The sequence below is a fragment of the Rhinolophus sinicus genome, chromosome 1 (assembly GCF_057876585.1).
Source record: "Rhinolophus sinicus isolate RSI-liver-muscle chromosome 1, RSI-T2T, whole genome shotgun sequence".
Lineage (NCBI taxonomy): Eukaryota > Metazoa > Chordata > Mammalia > Chiroptera > Rhinolophidae > Rhinolophus > Rhinolophus sinicus.
The window spans coordinates 81050822-81072374 of NC_142501.1; the positions used below are offsets into that span (position 1 = coordinate 81050822).

Consider the following 21553-nt stretch of genomic DNA (forward strand, 5'->3'; position numbering starts at 1 on the left):
GCCTTATACTTTTAATAAGACCTTAGACTCTAAAATACAAGGAGAAACATGGAAGTCCCATACAACATCAATCCCATGCAATATCCTATAATGTTAAGCATACCTGGTATTGATTCAAGGAAATGCAAAATATATAAATATGAAGCATAAGCAGATATCATTTGTCTTAATCTGTAAGTCATTCACAAGAATCACTCAATTTAGTATATGGATAACATCACTATAGTAAAAGAAACTAAGTTACTCATGTTTTGGTGCAAGATATGATTTTTCTTGAATCAAGGCTTAGAATTGGGGTTTCCTTTGGAAATAGAATGATATATAATGACAGAAGGATGGCCATGAAGGAGACTCAGCACTACGATAAACACAGAGAGAGTTTGTAGTAATCATTCTACAAACCAAACACCCTTCTGCTCAGATCTGCCTATGCCTCTTTTCTCCCCCTCTCATGCTGGCCTAAACACAGTTAACTGAAGTACAAAATTCTATCAGCCGATATATAGCTAATGTTCAAAACCTTGGAATTGTGAGAAGCCATGGGCAGCTGCCTTAACCATTAAAAACAGAATTTAAGAGAAACCAATTTCTTTTCAAAATTTACTCACAGATCAGCTCAAAGAACATCAATATCTTGAAAGAGTCATACATTTAGAAAAATTTTCATTTTTCTACTCTTGACGATCTTAAAAATTGCCATAGCCTGTAAAAACACAAACTTGCCAATAGCTCTGGTCGTAGGGTGCAATAGAGCCTAAATCTTCAGGCCAAGAAGCAACTTCAGTGTCACACAGTAGTATTTCAAGATCAATTTTTATGCCCATGCTAACTCCCATTTTGAAACAAAATATAAAATCTGTATTTTCTTTTTATAAAATGATGTGGGTCAGTATTTTAGCTAATGCCACGACACTCAACAAGGGAACAGCAGAATAACAAAATTTATATGTGCAGGCAATTAGGTTCCTTTCAATACACTATTCTGAAAAATGTTACCTTGGTTACAATGACAAACCAGCTATTTTGCCCTGGATCCCTCCAGCAAAGGCTTAATATGTCTGATTTGTCAAAGTCAACACCCCTGCTAATCTTTCCACCGGTGTCAAATGCTGAGAGCTATCACCTGTTCATTTTGTTGTGCAGTGTAGGGAGAAAGATGGACAATGGGCAGAAAGTAATCAGCACAAACATCAGAATAAAATGGTCTCTTTGAGCACAGCTACAAGAAAGATGCAAGAAGAATTAGCAAGTCAGCTGTGTTTTACGAGGTTTCTTTTGCAACTCTCTCTTTGCCTGTACTATTTGCTTGAATGCAAATTATTCCTAACTTTACTACATTACTTACTTAATGAATGTTTTAAGACTATAAAAATGTTTTACATTAGTGTCAAAATGTTATATGTTTCATTGCACTATATAGTCAGGATGAAAGGAGTAAAATAATATTAAATATGAAATGCTTTGAAAGTTTTAAAGTAATATTATTATTACTGCCATTTAACCTGACATAAAAATATTTAAGCCAGGGTGTTATTATTATATCAGTCTATAAATATTTTATTTAAATAAAATTTTTGTCTTTGGGAAGTTTCAGAAAATATGTTGAAACTGTATTCATTTTTAATTCTACCAATACAAATATAATTTTCTATAATGGAACAAACAAGAATTTGACTATCAGTTTGACTATCATGTAATATATGATATCTCCTGTATTGAATACATGCGAGCACATGTGAGCACACATATGCATACATATATATGCATAAATATGTGTGTGTGTGTGTGTGTGTGTGTGTGCATGTGTAGGGGACACGTTGTATTTGAATTACATTTTAATGTAAATATAACTTCAATATTCTGGAAATGTCTCCCAGTCGAAGAGACTGAAAGTAAAAACCAGAGAAATAGAAATTTTGATGTGTTAAAACAGCCATCTTTATTGTATTGAAAATTATTAGCACGATTCTTCACATTCTCAATAAAGGGAAAGGCAAAGTGAGAAACTTTGTTGTAATTATGTCTATTTAGGTCCATAAATGATAAAAGGTAGATATTTAGAAAAGTAGTGTCAAAGATGTAGAGCACAGGAAAAATAAGGAGGCCTATGTTTTCCAAATCTTTCACTTTTACTAGAATGATATGTAAATCAAAATTATTAGTTTAGATTAGCAACTTATGAAAAATTTACCTGAATAAATTTGTGTTAGTGTGTAAATAATGAAAATTAAAGTGAGGTGTCTCTTAACAACTTAGACTTGGTTAATTGATATATGTAATAAAATATACAGTAGAAGAAAATAAGTGTTAGGAATATTGGGTTTAAGTCAGAAAAACCTGGGTTCCAGGACCACGTCTTCCACATATTACCATACTTAAACCTCTATTTCATTGCCTATAAAAGGGAACTAATAATCGTGTTTCTTATGGTTGTCAAGAGGTTTTAACTGTTGTCTTTAAATTCTTTGCGCTTTTTCCTCCAGCATCACTGGGTGTGCACGGTGCTTTCTCCAGATGGTTAGAACGTCTCTTATGTTGTATACAGTGCTCTGTTTTTAGCTTGGAGTAAAAGTCAATATTTTCCTTTGGGTATGTAGGAGAGTTTGGGCTATAATGTTTGTTGTCTGTTGCCATTGTTGTTATATTCAGTGATTAGCTTTCTAGCTTACCTATCCTCTAACTGATTCACCAAACAAACTTGACAGTCAGCCCTGAGAAATGGCTCAGTGTTCCGCTCAGTCCCGGAAGCACTGAAATGCACTGACTCGTGATGAAGGATGGCTGCCCATGAACTGCATTATCATCACCACAAAATCGTGTATAAAGCTTAACCTCTTATGCCAGGCATTATTCGAAGAACAAATTAAATCTTTTAATGTATCTACTACCTCAGTGAAGTAGGTACTATGACTTTATCCATTTTATAGAGGATAAGCCTGAGGCACACTAACAGAGGATAATATACTGAAAGCCATGCAGTCATTAAGTGACAGCACCAGAATTCAAGCTCAGGCAGCAAGGCAGTAGCTCCAGATCTCCTGGTCTAAGCTTTATGCGGAGTTTCATCATAATTTAGGAAGAATGAGAAATACATGGTTTGAGATTTTCCACACTGTTATACACATTACACCTGTAGTTGCTGGTCTGTATACTGACAAATTCTAGCATTAAGTCCATTAAGCATTAAGTCCATTGTCTTACCTTTTTGCTCCAAGATCTAGAGTATCTTGCACCAACCATCAAAGAACATTACATGATGATACCTCTTCCAATGAGAATATTGAAGTATTGCATGTGCCTAACTGCATCAATACCTTGGGGTTTTTGCCAAGGTCCATGGATAAGTATTAAACTTGCATCTATATAACAAAGTTTCCTTCTGATTATAGAGGGGACTACAAGTGACTTTCTGTTTCTTTCTGTATAAATAGTGTTAGTAAAATTAATAATAATAATAATAATCTATACCTATATCCAGTATCTATTCTATGGTATACTCATTGTATATTTTAATCTCAATCAATTAAATTAAAACATTTTCCTCTTCCCATAATAAAAGTAACTATGTAAATGCAATACACATATCTAAATCTCTAATGAGGATCTTTCATTTTAAACCTATATGTCCGGTATATTAGAGGGACACCATCTATTTGATACTTATCTAGAAAAGCAATATATTATGGCACCTGCCCCCTGACAACTCTGAATGTGTGGTCCATCATAGCCAATGACTTTCTGGGTATTTCCTATTTCAGCAATGTCTGTAGAGCATTCGTATAAGTTTTCATCTCAAGAAAATGGAGAATCTTAGGCTTTTACCTCTTCTCCTTTTAGATCAAAGCCTGCTACCTTAGTACTAGATACTGAAAAGAGTAGAAGAGAAAATATATCATAATAAAACAATTTTAATAATTACAATATATTGATCATGTGTAAGGCACCGGGTACTATACTAAATAAATATATCATCTCAGCTAATTTTCACATTTAAAGTATAAAAATCATATGTAGAATTAACAAGTATCAGTGGCCATATACAGATAAGGACACAAAGTTGTAAATTAGGCAGCTTGTATAGGGTTTTACAGCTAACTTATGGCAGAAATGGTTCTGGAACCAATGCATGCATCCTTCAGGGCTGTATGGGGACACACCTACAGCTCTATGTTATAAAGAGAAACCACACCTAAGTACACCTCTCTGACTTTCTCACATCATTGTCCTGTTCACATGTCCATGACTTAATTTTTTTTGGAATAGCTTCATTGTGGTGTAATTAATATGCAAAGAACTATATATATTTAATGGGCCCATGCCTTGTCAACTAACGGGCATGAGGTATTGGGAAAAGAAAGGCAATCACAGGTTTGGGGTACTACTCAAAGTTTTGTTCTATATACATGTAGGAAAGAGGTCTGTGTTTCTTAAGGAGGGGTCACCTTCCCTCTTCCCTTTAGTGTGCAGCTCTGATGCTTGCGTTTTACATTTCTTCATGGAAAGATGTGGACCATAAATGGATATGTACTTCATACTTATAGTAATGACTTTGACAATTCACTTACTGGAGAGGTAGGGAGCACTATGCACAGCATCATTATAATGATACATGAATATAGTTACACATGTTGTAACACATTAAGGTATACATTTTCTGTTTTTCCCTTTCTATTCCTTCAAAGTGACGAGTTTCTAATATTATACAACCTGCACTTGGCCAGTTGAAGCATTCTTTTTGATGAAGTTATTTAAATTTTTTGTTTGTTTGTTTTCTCAAACCCCTCACACACACACACACACACACACACACAAATTGCACATATGTGTACAATTGCAGATCCTCTTACAGATTCAGAGAAGAAAGTTTTCATATATTTAGTAGCCATATTTTTAATTTTCCAGTAATAGAAAATCTGTTCCATTTATATCTGTGCAAGTGAAATATGTAATCACCATGTTTCCTAAAATATCACAAAAGGTGAACTTTTCACTCACATAGAATATTTAAAAGCTAATATAATATAAAATATCTGTGTCAATTACTTTATATCAGTGATAGAAATAGGAAATGAGTGTATTATATATAATTCATGACTAAATTCTTCACTTAGATTATCTCAGATAATCCTATAAAATGGATGTTATCTCCATGGTAGGAATGAGAAAATACAGTTGTATAGAGTTTAGGTTAATTGCTGAAGTTCTTACAAATGGTGGGTGATGTAACTAGGATTTGAACTAACAGTGTATGGTTCGAATGTACTTACTTTTTTTAAAATTCCATTTATTTATTTATTTATTTTTAGCCATGCATCTACAGAGAGCAGGAATGGGGAGCATAAATAAATAATCTGAGTATTAAGGTTCAGTTCCATTGCTCCATTGCTGGCTTATTCACAAAAGTGTGCTGGAAAGTTTTGTTATCTTGGTACAGTAAAGAACAAGGCATCAAAATCCTGATACAAAAAAAAACAAAAAAAAAACCAACCCAAAAACATGATTTAAAAAAAAGAAAAAATAGTGGTAAATTTAATCTGAGCAAAAAAGGAGATAATATTCATACAGTCATCTGCTTTCCAGGGTATAAAATCAGTGATATTTTATCAAAAGTTTATCTAATATAAGAGTCTATTTATCTATCATTATGTTTATGTGTGTAACTAAATTATTGCTAGATTTTATTTCAAATCATAAGAAGTAATAGGCAATGATAAGATAAATTAAAAATCCCACACTTGATATACTAGGACCTTTCTTCTCCAGGCAATGGAATATAAAACTTAATTAATGACCTGGCTAAGTTTAGGATTTAAAAAAATGTATTATTAAAAATTAAAAAAGGATATGGAATTTCAAACCTATATGAAACTATTTATCTATCTCTTAACTTTTTTAGGTCTAATTCATTTTGGACTAACTTTTGTTGATTACCTCAAACCCTCACTCCTACATGTATGTATCATTTTTTATGTTACACTTGGTAGAAGAAGAAATGACCTGATGTACTTAGTATTCAACAGAATTTAAGATTTAACTATCAACTTGAAAGAAAATACATAGGTCCCTTGCTACTAAATTCCAAATATCTGCAAACATAATATCTCTACCTTTCCATACAGTTTTATTTGAGATCCTACTAACATTTTTGAATAGCTATCAAAAATCTCTGTGTACCCTAGGACCTTACACCATCACTGATGTAACCAGTAAGACAATAATTATTCTTCATCTTCTTCAACTTCATAAACTGAGATCTAGTGAGTGTGAGTAACTTTATCAAGATTACAAAATCAGTGAGAGTGAAAGATACGAGCTGGTATAAAAATTAAGGTCTTCTCATGTCTCTTCCCATGATTCTCTACAGCATGGATGTTTTTTGGCCTTTATTGACTTCAGTGTCCAAAGAGAATATTAGCAGGACCTCCAGTTTTAGCTCTCACTGAATGCTACCTACGGTCTGACCTCCAGTAGGCATTTTGAATGCTTCTTTGCATTATCTAATTGATCATGAAAGCACTTCATCTGTCTTTCATACCGGTGCCACAGGGGTTTTCAAACTGTCTTCCATGGAGCTTGGGGTTATATTTGGAATCTACTACAATTACATTTGAAAATCAAAGTTGTATTTTTTTAAATGTGTATGTCACCTCTAAATATTCATGAATATAAAGTTTCATTGTAATGAATCAGACATTTCTAAGTTTTTCTCATCCACAAAACCAATTAATGAATACAAAATTATTTTATGCTGGTACCATATAGGTATTTTGGGGAGAAAAAAAAACAAAACAGACATAACTGTTTCCTAAAGTTGCATTTACCTGGGGAAACTTTAAACTGTATGTAGTATTGTGCAAATGATATTCCATACACATTACTGGTGCTATTTCATTTCACCTTAGAGACGTCATGGTGTCAACGTGCCATTTCTGATAAAGAACCTGACACCATCCATTCTTGTTCTATTTCAGATTCTCTTTAGCTGTAGTTTCCATTTTCCACTCTCTGCTACAACTCCCTTAAGGCAAATGGTCTTTTATAAATATAAAAGCCTCCCTTGTTTCTGTTCCGAAACCTCTTTGAAAATATTTTCCAAGGCTACTTCTTTAAATCGTTGCATCTTAAACTTACTGATACAAATACATAGTCATGTTTTTCTTTAAGCAGAACATATGTAGATGATAATTCTGGATTTTAGACAACTGGAAAGCAAATCCTGAATAATTTGTACTTAATATACTCTTCAATGAAATGGTTGTGAGTGTGTAGGTATGTGTTTTATTTTGTAGTCAATAAATTGTTTAAATAAAGATAAAAGTTAACATTTAAAAGAGGTAATTTCCTCCACCCTTTAGAATGTATAATAACATAAACTAGAACCTTTAATCTACTGAAGTAAGTGTACATTATAGAAAATGTAAAATTAATGAAAATAACAAATTGGAGGCAAACAAGAAAACAAAACCACAGCATGAAACCATATGGTTAAGAAAACATAAAGAAATTAATCATAAATCAGAAAAAATCTCACTTGTTAGTAGGAAAAGCCTGAGGTCAATTTTGTAATACAGTTTAAAAATGTATATACACAAGTATGCAACTCCTTGAATGCATGGGCTATCTTACAAATTTTTCTTCCTTAAAAAATAGACTGTCTTGTGGTTCTCTACTTTTTCTGTCGGACTTATTTATCTTAGCACAATAATACTTCCAAGCCCTTGACTTTGGGCTTGGTTATATGACTTGCTTTGGCCAATGCAGTGTTGGTAACTATGAAAGCAACTTGAGAAGGCTTGAGAAGTTCTTGGGCTTGTTTTCTCATGTCTGCCATCACTGTGAGAAGCAAAGTGTATATTCTGGCTAGTTTGGTGGTCCTAAAGGAGCATGAAATATGAGGAGCAGAGATGACAAATTTCAATACATATATTGCTATTATGTGGAACTTCTTTTTTGTTTTATTTTGTTTTGTTCTTTGTTTTACATATATTCCAGGAAACAAAATCCCAGGTCATTGTTTTGGAAATTGTTCTCTGAGAGACCCTGTTATTTTCTGGAGCTTCTTTTGTTTTGCAAGGGGTAGTGGTGCAGGCAGTGGCACTTGGAAATCTTGCCTCCAAATTAAAACATTTAAGATTTCATTTGAACAAAGGCTCATCTTGATTAAAAAAATAAATCAATCTAATGATACAGGAAAATAGGCTACCATGTTCTTTCAGCAAAGATTTTTTTGTTCTGTTTTGCTTTCACTTTAGGAAGTTTATTTAGTTTATGGCTAATTAGTTAGCTAATTTACAGGTCCTATAAGACTGAAGTCTTTCAGAATTGGCTAACTTTACTAGATAAATGTAGGACACAACTCTAATTATAGCTACACATTTTTCATCTCCGTACCGTTGATTATAACAATCAGATAAAAGAATGAAATTTGGGAGCTAGATTATATGATTTGTAATATCCCATTAATTATGAACTGGAGGAATCTCATTGTTGCTATTAAAAGACGAATACCATACAAAATAAATGAACAAACAAAATAAACGAACAAATTCAAAGATACAGAGAACATTTTGATGTTAAGGGAGATGCCAGATGGGAAGGGGTTTAGAGATGAGTAAAAATGGATAAAGGATTAAGATTTACAAATTGTTAGTTACAAAATGTAAAGTGAAGCATAGGGAATATAGTCAATAGTATTGTAACAACTATGAATGGTGTCAAATGGATGCTAGATTTATCTGGGCAATCAGTTAATAAGTTACACAAACGTGCAATTACTCTATTGTACACCTGAAACTAATGTAATATTATGTGTCAAGTGTAATAAAAAATTTAAAAATATATATTTAAAACCATGGACTTTGCAAGAAAAAATAAAATGCACACAATAATTTAATCTTTACATATAGAGTATACACATCACAATTATTTATTGAAGTTTTTAACCCTACAGTATCATTTTGAGAGAAATAACATATTTGTATGAGTTTTTAATTTACAAAGCCTTCTATATTTGCTCTTTCATATTTTTCCCATCAAATTTGTTGCCTTTTATATAGATGATGATTTTTAGAGCAGCTTTAAGATCACAGCAAAACAGAACAGAAAGCATAGAGAGGACCCATGCATCTCCTGTCCCCACACATGCATGACCTCCCCTAATATCAATGCCCTGCACCAGAGTGGTGCATTTCTTACAATTGATAAACCTGCCTTGATACATTATCACTCAAAGCCCATAGTTTACATAATGGTTCACTGTTAGTGTTGTACATTCTATGGGTTTTAACAAATGTATAATGATATGTGTCTACCATTACAGTATCGTGAAAAGTAGTTTCACTGCCTTAAAAATGCCTGTGCTCTGCCTTTTCATTCCTCCTTCCCCCAAACACCTGGCAACCACTAATCTTTTAACTGTCTCCACAGTTTTGTCTTTTATGAAATGTCAAGTTGAAGCCATACAGTATAGAGCCTTTTCAGATTGGCTTCTTTCACTTAGTAACATGCATTTAAGGTTCCTCCATGGCATTTTCATAGTTTGATAATTCATTTCATAAAAGCACTAAATAATATTCCATTGTCCAGATGTAGCACAGTTGACTTTATCCATTTAACTACTTATTCATTAACATCTTGTTTGTATCCAAGTTTGGGAAATTATAAATAAGGATGTTATTGATATCTGTGTACTGGTTTTGTATACCAAGAAGCACAATTGCTGGATTGCATGGTAAGAGTATGCTTAGTTTTATAAAAAATCGCCAAACTGTTTTCCAAAGTGACTATATATACAGATACACACACATATATTATATTATATTATAATATAATCATATGTTATAATATATATAATTTAATATTACATATATAGAATATATATATTATATATATATATATATATATATATATATATATATATATATATATATATATATAATTTCTACCAGAAATAAATGAGAGTTTCTGTTTTTCCACATCCTTGCCAGCATCTGGTGTTGTCAGGGCTCCAGATTTTGGCCATTCAAATAGTTGTATAGTAATATCTTGTTTCAATTTGTAATTTCCTAATGATGTATGATGTCAAGTACCTTTTCATATGCTTATGTGCCATCTGTGTATCTTCTTTGGTGAGGTGTTTGTTCAGTCCTTTTGCCTATTTTTATTGTGTTGTTACATTTGTTATTGCCAAGTTTTAAGAATTATTTGTATATTTGCATAATAGTCTGTCTTATTATGTCCAGGCTGCTACAACAAAATACCATAGACTGTGTGGCTTATAAACAATAGAAAGTACTTGTCACAAATCCAGAGACTGGGAAGTCCAAGATCAAGTGTCCAGTAGATTTTGTTTTTAATTTCAAATTCCAATTGTTCATCACTGGTATACAGGAAACTGATTGACTTTTTTTATGTTAACCTTATATCCTGCAACCTTGGTATAACTGTTGATTAGCCCAGGAATTTTGTTGTCAATTAGTCTGGAATTCTACAAAGACAATCATGTCATCTGCAAACAAAAAGTTTTATTTCTTAGTTCCCAGTCTGTATATCTCTTATTTCCTTTTTCATTGTGTTAAATAGGAATTGGAGTACGAAGTGAAAGATAAGTTGTGAAAGGGGACATCCTTGACTTTTCCTTGATCTCAGTGGGAAAGTTTTGAGTTTTTCACCATTAAGAATGATGTTAGCTATACTTTTTCTTTTTTTGGAAATTTTTTTTATTCACTTGAGGAATTTCTTTTCCATTCCTAGTTTGATGGGATCTGATATTTTGTCCATAATATACCTTTAGACAGGTAGGTCATATATTTTGTACAGATAAAGAAACTGAGCCTTAGGATTGTGACAGCTTATTTAGATGAAAAAGGTTAAAATGTAAAGAAAATACAAGGAAAGTAGGAAAAAACAATACAGTGATTATTAACTTGTTAGCACATTAATATAATATGATGATCTTTGGCAATGAGATCTGGCTATGGATGTGTATCTCATATTGTTTTATTTTTCAGGCCTAAATTATTCTCCATATGATTGATGTCAAACCTGTGTGTCTCTCTCTCTCTCTGACCATTAACTACATACATATGTAATATGTGATACATAATAATGTAACATGTAATATGTAATAAATATCACAACACAATAAACACATTATATGTATAGTATATGTGTATGTGCTGTGGTGTTAGTGCTTGTTAAAAAAAGTTAGGAAGGTAAAATGTTTCAAAAAGGATTAAATAGACAACTCTTACATACTGTGGGAAATTCAGATGAGAACTGAAAGGTGTATAATGGATTTATTAACCAGAAAATCAAGTGGCTACCTGAGGAAGTTTGGAAGAATCATGAAGGCAGAGAAATACTGAAGAGAATGGAAGGTAAGGTCATGGGAATGGTGTCTGGAACAATAAACTCTGAGAAGTTTGTGTAGAGTAGCAGAAATACAGATGGCACCTAGAGGGGACATGCAGTTCCAGCCATGGATTGGTAAATATGTGTAGTTAATGCAGAGAGACTTCCAAGGGGAAAAATTGAATGAGAAAAGAGAAACGATGATTAGAAATAAAGAAGTGATGATTAAGGTGGTTACCTGAGAATTGAGAAGTAGAGATTGAATACTGATAAAAGTATGGGTGTTTCCTCCCATCACAAAAGGTAGAAAGGAAAGAGTGATGGGTGAATACTGAGTAAGCTTTTTAGATTTGGAGGCAAAAGCACATGGGGCAACCCACCAGATGATTTGAGATGAAAGGTAAGATTATCAGCTGTAACAAAAGCAGGGGTGCAAAGAATACAAAGGAGGTTTGAAAAGTAATGAAAACATTAATTATCTAAAAAGTAGCTTTCTAAAAAAAAAAAAACTTCTCAAACAATGTCTCGAAGGAGAAATTGTTGCCAAAAGTGTCTTACTGCTGTACATAAAATTAGTCTGCTCTCCACAACAATAAAGTGATAAGAATATTCCAAGATGAAAGAGATCATTTTACCCGAAGTGAGCATAAGATTTGATGGGAAAATATCATGATATAAAGTAGTTTTTACTCTAAGCCATAAGGACAGATAGAACCTGGACATGAGGCAATAGAAAAAGCAGCATTCTCAGCATGAACAGCAAAAGTAGAAGCTTGAAAGTAAAACAATTCTGGGAGATCCTGCGGTGCCACATGCATTGGGGGGTCAAAGGTGCTATATTTTCTTTTCCTTTCCATCTTTTCAAATAGGGTGTGTGGTAACAATTAGTTTCTAAAGGCAAAAATAATTATATGTGTAATTAACACAGAGAGACTTCCAATGGGAAATATTTTATGGAGAAAATAGAAATGATGATTAGATATACACATAGAGACATACATATATGTGTATATGCATATGTATACATTTATACATATGTGTATGTATATGTATATGTATATGCATATGTATTCTCATTACATTCATTGTTATCCCTGACTATTCCTGAATCTGTGTGTAAGATACTCTTATCTATTTTTTCCGTAGCCAAAACATCAATATAAATTAGTTATTTTCAAACACATTTGTTGAATCATTAAATCTGTACAGATGTTACACATTCCACTTCTTTTATAAAATAATATTTTTTCAGATAGACAAATACCATATGATTTCACTTATAAGTGGAATCTAAACAATAAATAAATAAATGAACTAACAAAACAAAAACAAATTTACAGATACAGAGAACATTTTGATGGTTGCCACATGGGAGGGGTGTTGGGGAGAATGGGTGAGAAACGGGAAGGGATTAAGAAGTACAAATTGGTGTTACAAAGTACTTATAGAGATGTAAAGTATAAAGTATAGCACAGGGGATATTGACAATAATATTGTAATAATTATATATGGTGTCAGATGGGAACTAGATATATATAACTTTGTAAGTTATATAAATGTGCAATACTATGCTGTACATTTGAAACTAATATAAAATTGCATGCCAGTTGTAATTGAAAAATAAAAACAAAACAAAACATATTTCCTCTCTTTAAAACATTTAGCAAGGTAGATAGTCAATAAATACCATTGAAATGATTAAAATAACATGAATATTTATTGGTGACTTATTAGACTGACATTGTGAGTTGCTTATAACTTTGAACCTGGGGTAAATCTGGGGTAACTCTGGGGAAAATCTCTAAATGGATTTATAGTCAAATCTCATGGATACATACATATATATATATATATGTATATATATAATTATATATATATATATATATATATATATATATATATATATATATATATATACATATATATATATATATAATTACTCATGTAACTCAGCTACTGAAAAGAAGAAAAAGTAGACAACTAACTTCACTTTAAAAAGTTTACTTTAAAAATGGATTTAGCTTTCAAGGCAGCTGATTGATTTTAAAGTCTTTTTGATATTTACACTATTGTTTTCTGAACGAATGCTAAACAAGAAAATAAACAGTTAAATAAATGCAATCTAAAAATATAAGCTTCTACAGGTATTAAAGGGCTGTAATGTATAAATTGACCATTGTCAAATATTTGCATATAGCCATACAAAAGTGTCTATATATATATATATATATATATATATATATATATATATGCTTATATACACTTTGTGTATACATATTATACATATAGTGTGTGTGTGTATATATATATATATATATATATATATTCAGCTATGTTCTTGCCATATTAGACAGATGAATTCAGGTTAAGTTTATAACAAGTAGAAATTTTTGTGGAAATGTTGACTTTTGAAGCACATTACAGGTTTAAGAAATTTGTGTGAAAAACAAAATCTTACATTGTGTATATATGTGCACAGTTACATTATGTAGAGCTAATGTGGCAAAAGCCACATGCAGACTCACCCAGAATTACTATCTCCAGCTTTTCCACTTTTTAAAATGAAAGGAGGTCAGAAATGTCTACAAGCAAACCCAAAGGCCACATTTGGTTGGGTTCTGGAAGCTTTATGGCACTGAGCTGTTGAGCATTAATAGGATCGGTGGTCGGGGGAAAACTTAAACACAAGGATTCACTGTCAGGCATGGATCAGAATACTGAATCTTTTCCCCTTTGTCCTAACCAGGAGTTCTACAATATAAAACATAAAACAACAACACATTTCATTCAACAGAAGAGTAGTTTAAGACTCCCCTACCTCCAATACAAATTTAACATGTGCAGTATGACCTACTCTTTCACTTTTATTTTTCTATATAACGCACAGGCAAAAAGCATTATGAAAAAAAAATAGTTCAAAAGAAAATAAAACATTTTATGACTTGTAACATAGAACAGCTTCTCCGCTCCCTGACCACATTATGGTTTAAAAGGATTTCTTAGCAAACTCTCACCGTAGCAAAGAAAAAGAAAGCTTCTCTTACCAGAGAGGAATAAAGCTTCAACCCTGCTATAACGTTTTCTGCAGCTCTTGTTTGAAAAGACGGATCCAAAGCAGCTTTGTGCATACAACTGATCTGGCTGATCTCCAGTCCCTGCACAAAAAAACAGTATAATTGGCTCTCAAAAAAGTGTTGTAAACATTCATCGTGATGGCACTTGCTTGTTGAATGTAGTCGCTGTTACCCTAGTAGACTATTTCCAAACAGGCCAATTGCTACTTTGATACTTACTGTTTGGATTTCTCTATTCAATGCTGACATCAATGTCTTTAAAGAAACCATGAATTTGTGAGTGTCAACTCTACAACTATGACAAGATCTTTATGTTCTGAAAGTGTGGTTCGAGAGTTAAAAATAAAAACATGTTAAATTAAGACAATGTTGATAAATACATTTACTTGGCATCTGCATGTTTTTATTTTCAGCTTGACAGTATTCAGTCCATTACTTATATGTTAATGAGTATCAGCATTATTAATTCTCTTTTATTCACCATTTGATAAAAGTCAAATGAACATTCCACATCTTTGTTTTTCACAGAAGCCATATCAATAATGCCTACAACATACCCTGGAGTCCGAAACCAACTGTGTTGGATTTCTAAGTCTTGTTAAATGTTCCACTGTTCTTTTGTCCAAAACTTCCAAAGGTTTGAAATCCAATCACATTCTTTAATTTTTATGGAAGCAATGCTGGAGTTACATAGCCTAGGTTTTTTTTTTTTCTTCTTATTTTTAAACATTCAAGTTTTATGGAGGCATTAATTGATTTTGAGTGGCAAAGTCCTGTTACCAAGAAAATGTGAACACTAGATAAAAAAAAAATCCTCAGTAAAAAACAGTCTCAAAGTTTACTACTTTGTATAATGTTATAAGTAGTACATTGATCTTGGAACTACATGCAATCTTTGTCTTGCCACCCATGCGTATACAGCCTGGTTAACAGTTATCAGCAGTGCTACTGTTTCAAAATATGAATTAAATGCAGGGAAGGTGTTCTTTTGTGCATTTTATATGTGGTAGTTTATTTTTATTATACAAATTAAGTTTAACAAAATAATTTATGACTATGTACATCATGATTGTATCAATGTCTAAAAATTACAACTGATAACAATTTATAAGACGTCTCCTAGAAGCAAGGAAAAATTTAGGTACTCTACAAGTGTAAAATTCTATATACTGGGGAGCCTTTTTAAGTAACATGTGTAAATTAAAATAACCAAAACCCTTGAAAGGAAAATACTCCTTATTTATATTTGTGGATATCATTGCCAATTAAAGATTTTGGTTATAATTCAGAATATTATAGACAGATGTATACCACTATTCTAAGGGAATAGATGACTAATCTTCGCATGATATTAGAGAGGCAGAGTGTGAAGGAATAAATCCTACATATTGTTTTTTACAAGCTTGGTAGCAGTGAACTATCATCTCCCTTATTATATAACATTTGCCTTTATAAAACTTTTCACTAACATTTTAATTTTTTTTCTCTATCAGAATAGCAGAGAGGGCATTAATTAGCTAAACACCATAAAAACACACTGTATGATTTCATTCATATAAAATTCTAAAAGTGTAAACTAATTTATATTGACAGAAAACAGATCAGTTGTCACCTGGAAACTAAAAAAAGAAAGTTGTAGAACTGGTGTAAAAGATAGCCAAGGGTCGTAAGGAAACTTTTGTTGGTAACAGGTGAGTTCACTATCTTGGCTGTCTTGATTTTTTCATGAGTGTATACACATGTCAAACCCAATCAAGTTGCACACTTTAAACATGTATAATTCAAGTTATGTCAATTATGCTGCGATAATATTTACAACAAACTTGTAAATAAACTCCTAAAAGTAATTTTAAAAATGACGATTTAATGTTTAACAGCAAAAATATTTGTGTAGGTACTGTACAAAAGATATTATCTAAAAGGAAAACCATATAAGAGAGTGCTCAACTCTCTCTTCAGGGAAACGCATGTTGAGTAGAATGTCTAAAACATTGTTTCAAGATTTGGGGAGAAAGTGGAACAATTGGAACACATATATTGTTTAAAGGTTAGGAAATTTGCACATGTACTTTTAAAAACTGGCAGCATACACTGAAGGTAAAAATGTACTTACTCTGTGATCCAAGAACTACACTCCTAATTTCATACTCACAAAGTACATGTACATGGATGGCATCAAAAGGTGTACATAAAACTGTTTACAGGAGGGTTCTTTGTAATAGCCCAAACTGAAAACTATCCAAATGTCCATCAGCAGTAAAATGGATAAATACGCTTTGGAACATTCACATGATATAATAAAATATATCAATGAGAAATAAACAATTGCCATACATGACAAAATGGGTGAGTCTCTTAAGCATAATTTTGAGAAAAATGTGTTACAAATAAAGAGCATATCTTGTATGATTCCATTTATGGTGGCTTCAAAAATGGTCGAAACTAATTTACGGTAATAGATGTCAGTCTACTGATTAGTTTTGGGTAGACTGGGGATAATAAATGGAAAGAAGTACTAGACAGTTTCCTGAGAAATTGATATTATCTTTTTTGTTCGTGTTATACTTAATCAAAGAGATATGTTCACTGTGAAAATTCACTGTGAGTTATTCACTTAAGAGTTTGCACTTTTCTGAATATGTATGTTTCAATCAAACATTTTACACACATATACAAAAATATACAATAATATTATTGTGATGTATGCTCTTTAGAACACAATTCAAAATTCTTGTGAAACATATGGCTGAGGCAATAGTTCATCTGTCCTGATAATGAAAACAAATCACACAGATGAGGTTAAAATGTTCCTGCAGGAAAATAGCCATTTGAATAATTACTTATCCCAGGAAGGTTGCTCTGGATGACATTGCCAATGTAAATAATGCATTTACTTTCTGAAAATAATATGCCATTATAGCCAGGTATTATTCTGTATTCATTTTGCATTATCTGTTTATGAAAATTCTTGAGGTTCTGACTTCTAGAAAACAACTTGCTTTTTTTTGTGTGTGTTTACAAAAGCAATGTCTTAAAAGAAAAAAATGAATATAAAATAGTATCTTATTATTTATACTATCTTATTGATTTTCCCTCACATTACAAATATGGATTCTATGTACTGTTTTTCATCTACTATTCACGTAAGCTTTATCAAAGCTTAAAGTGAATTATGTAACTCATTCTTCTAATGCATATGGATGTGATTAACCATGGTAGAAGAGTATGGATATCTTAGTGATACAAAAACAGACTTTTTGTATGAATATATGTAAATTTATGCAAGTTGTATATTGTTGCTATGCCTCCATTTCCTCACCCATGAAAGGGAGATGTTAATACTCAGTTTCCTGAGTGATTGTGAGGAGACAATAAGATAATTAATGCAAAGTGTCTAGAATAGACGTTTACACAGTAAATGAAAGCAGTGTACACAGATATACAATAAATGTTATAATCTAAATACTATTAACACATCATGCACAAGTAACAAGATGGCTTGTTTGGCCATACATCACCACTATTTTTTTTATATAATAGATAGGCTTACAATATAATGATATAAAATAGATAAAAAGATGAATAATGCCAAGGAGAACAGACATGGTAGCATAGAGTCCCTTTTGCAGAAACAAATATTCTAAAAGGGCGCCCTGTCTCTGAATGAAAACCTGTGAATTCACACTTCAGTCTAAATGAAAAAAAGTGACAGGGAACACCCTAACTACAACTGAAAGTCACAAGAACTGTGTCAATAAACTTATAAATGTTTAGAGATTATTATTTACCACTAAGAAAAATCATTTTATTGCATAAGCATCAATTATGTTTTTTTAAAAAATAAACACATTTAATGGAATTGCTTTCAATAAGAAGCCCATGGATTGACCAGAGTGTAATCTCATTGTAAGTTTTATCACTTTAAGTAGACTTGGTTTATGATATATCTAATATTTCCTTAGAGAAAAAAATGGAATCTCTAAGTAGTGAGGAGACCAAGTGTAAACACAAGAGAGAAGAGAAAATACATAAAAATGAATGGCAATTAAAAGCAAGAAAATAAAATACAAAAATAAATAAAATCTCATTTTTTTGCCATGACATGCACATACCACGATATGTCAACTAACCTCATATTTCATAATATGAATGTATGCATATGACTTATCATCTTGAATTTGTCATTTATCATTGTTTTTCCTCTTTTAAGAGCAAAATTGTTTTTAAAATTTTTAATGTAATTTTATAAAAATGACTGGATTCTGTCAGAAATTAGAGCAACGATTAGCTGTCAATGGGAGTGATGGCAGAGGTGTTGACTGATAAGGGCACTGTTTAAGATAAGGAAACTTCATTTTATGATGTGGTGGTAGTTACACGGTGGTGTACGTTTATGAAAACTCATCAAGATGTGTACTTGATTGAAATGGTTATATTTTACTGTTTGTAAAATAAATTTCAATAGAAACTATTAATAGTAAGAAATGCTAGGAAAAATTACAAGTGCTAGGCCAAAAATAAAAAAAAAGTAATAATAGAAGTTGAATTTCAGATGAACCAGAGCACAACTCTAAAAAATGATTATTCACAAATGTAGATGGTGCCCTTGGAGGCATACAATAAAAATGGTCCTCCATGGCTTGCCTTATTCTTTTGTATATCATTTAGAACTTCACCTTCTCTGTGAAGTGCTAATCAAATACACACTCTCTTCTTATCTCATCAACACAGATTTCACAACTTAATAAAATTAAGTATGCACAAAACTGTCCTTATATAAAAGGCATATAATTTTTAACAGAGTATAATAAACTCCCACATAATAAATAAGCTGGTCTTCATATTAGTTTTTAAAGATTTTACATAAACATAAAATAGGATATAATACCATTGAATATTACCATAAAACCTTAAAAACTGGCATGCAAAAAATAAGTGAAGATTAAATTAAAATTGAATTTGAAGGACAATACCCATAGTTAATACAACCTCTTTTTTTGTCTTGTCCTTTTTCTCTCCTTACTTTTTCCCCTCTCAATCCTGCCCTCCTCCTTGCCCCATTCTCTTCTTTCTTCTAGCTACTTTTCCTCATTATTATAGTGGCTAATACTGACTGAATATATATCCTTTCTGTGTGTGTCAGCTGCTAGTTTGAGTACTTTATGTATTGCGTAAGTTACTTTATTTTATCTACCATAGTCCCTTCTTTCTTAGGTCCAACAGCTTCTACTTTCAAAGTAATTTATCTCCTTATTTTCAGTTCCACCTTGAGGTACCAACCAATATTCATGTGCATTGTTTTACAAATAAACTCTTTAGAAGATTACCATGCATTGATATGTTTTCTTCTTTACTATCAACTAACCAACATATATTTTCACTTGGGTTCTGCCCTCAGCATTTCCATAAAAACAGACTGCTATTAGGCTGTATTATACATTCTTGAAATATGAGTTATTTGACATTGTTTATAATTGCAATTTAAACTTCTAACAGCTCTCCAAATTAAGCATAACTGAAATATTTCTTCCTTATATATCCTGAGTTTCCTTACTGAAATCTCAAATTGTCTATATAACCACTCTGTATCTCAGACTTTGATTCAGATTCTTCTTTTCTGGCATTAAAAGTTTTCAAGTCAATCACTCACCATCCTAAGCCCACGTAATGCTGTGGTCTTAAATGATATTTGGGAGATATGTTGCTAAGAATTGTAATTAATAGCTACATAAAGTAACATAATCCAGAAAACTTAATATTGAGGAGAACAAAGTTGAAGGACTAACACTATCTGACTTTAATACTTACTATAAACCTACAGTATTTAAGAGTGTGGTGTTGGTGAAAGAGTAGACATATCAATGAGTATACAAATCAAATGGAGAGTCCAGAAACAAGTCTACATAAATGTAGTCAACTCACCTTTGACAAACAGAAAAGGCAATACAAGGAAGAAAATGGCCATCCACATGCAAAAATAAATAAATAAATAAAATAATAATAATCTAGACACAGACTTTACATTCTTCACAAATTTTAATTCCAAATGAATGCCAGAATTAAACGTAAAACACATAACTATAAAACTCCCAGAAGATAATGTAAGAGAAAATCTAGATGGCACTGTGTATAGCTATTACTTTTTAGATAGAATACCAAAGGTATGATCCATGAAATGAATCATGATAAGAACAATGAATCATGATAAGAATCCATGAAATGAATCATGATAAAAACCATGATAAGATGGAGTTTACTAAAACTAAAAACTTCTGCTCTGCAAAAGACAATGTAGATACAATGAGAAGAGAAGCCACAAACAGGGAGAAAATTATTGCAAAAGACAAATCTGGTAAAGGACTATTATACAAAATATACAAAGAACTCTTAAAATTCAACAACAAAGCACTAACCTGATTAAAAAATGGGCCAAAGACCTTAACAGATACCACATCAGAAAAAATAGACAGATGGCAAATAAGCATAGGAGAAAATGTTCCACATCACATGTCATCAGGAAAATGCAAGGTAAAACAACGAGATATCGCTACACACCTATTAGAATGGCCAAAATTTGGAACACTAACAATACCATATGTTGATGAGGGTTTAAAGTAATAGGAATTCTCATATAGTGCTGGTGGAAATGCAAAATTGTATTGCAACTTTGGAAGGCAGATGTTTTCTTACAAATCGAAACATACTCTTACCATGTGATCCAGCAATCATGCTCATTTACCTAAAGGAGTTAAAAACGTATATTCATGCAAAAACCTGCACATAGATATTTATAGCAGCTTTATTTGTTACTGATAAACCTTAGAAGCAAGGAGGAAGCCCTTCAGTAGCTGAATGGATAAAACTGTAGTATATTCAGACAATGGAATATTATTCAACATTAAAAAGAAATGAACTATCAAGCCATAAAAAGACATGCAGAGACTATAAACGCACATTATTAAGTAAAATCTGGCAATCTGACAAGTCTATATACTATATAATTCTATCCATATGACATTCTTGAACATTCATGGAGACAGTAAAACTATAGCGACAATAAAAAGATCAGTGATCGGGGGAAGAAGGAAGGGTGAATAAGCGGAGCATAGAGAAATTTTAGGGCAGTG

General features: G+C 31.9%; 1 protein-coding gene across 2 annotated transcripts in view; it reads right to left on the reverse strand.

Annotated features, from left to right (window-relative positions):
* The window catches only part of MGAT4C (MGAT4 family member C), a 669114-nt gene that overhangs the window by 336822 nt on the left and 310739 nt on the right, over positions 1–21553 (reverse strand). For both annotated transcript variants that reach the window (XM_074325329.2, XM_088801044.1), the window contains one exon: positions 14397–14507. The gene's annotated coding sequence lies outside the window, so the exon portion shown is untranslated. The remainder of the gene's footprint in view (positions 1–14396; positions 14508–21553) is intronic.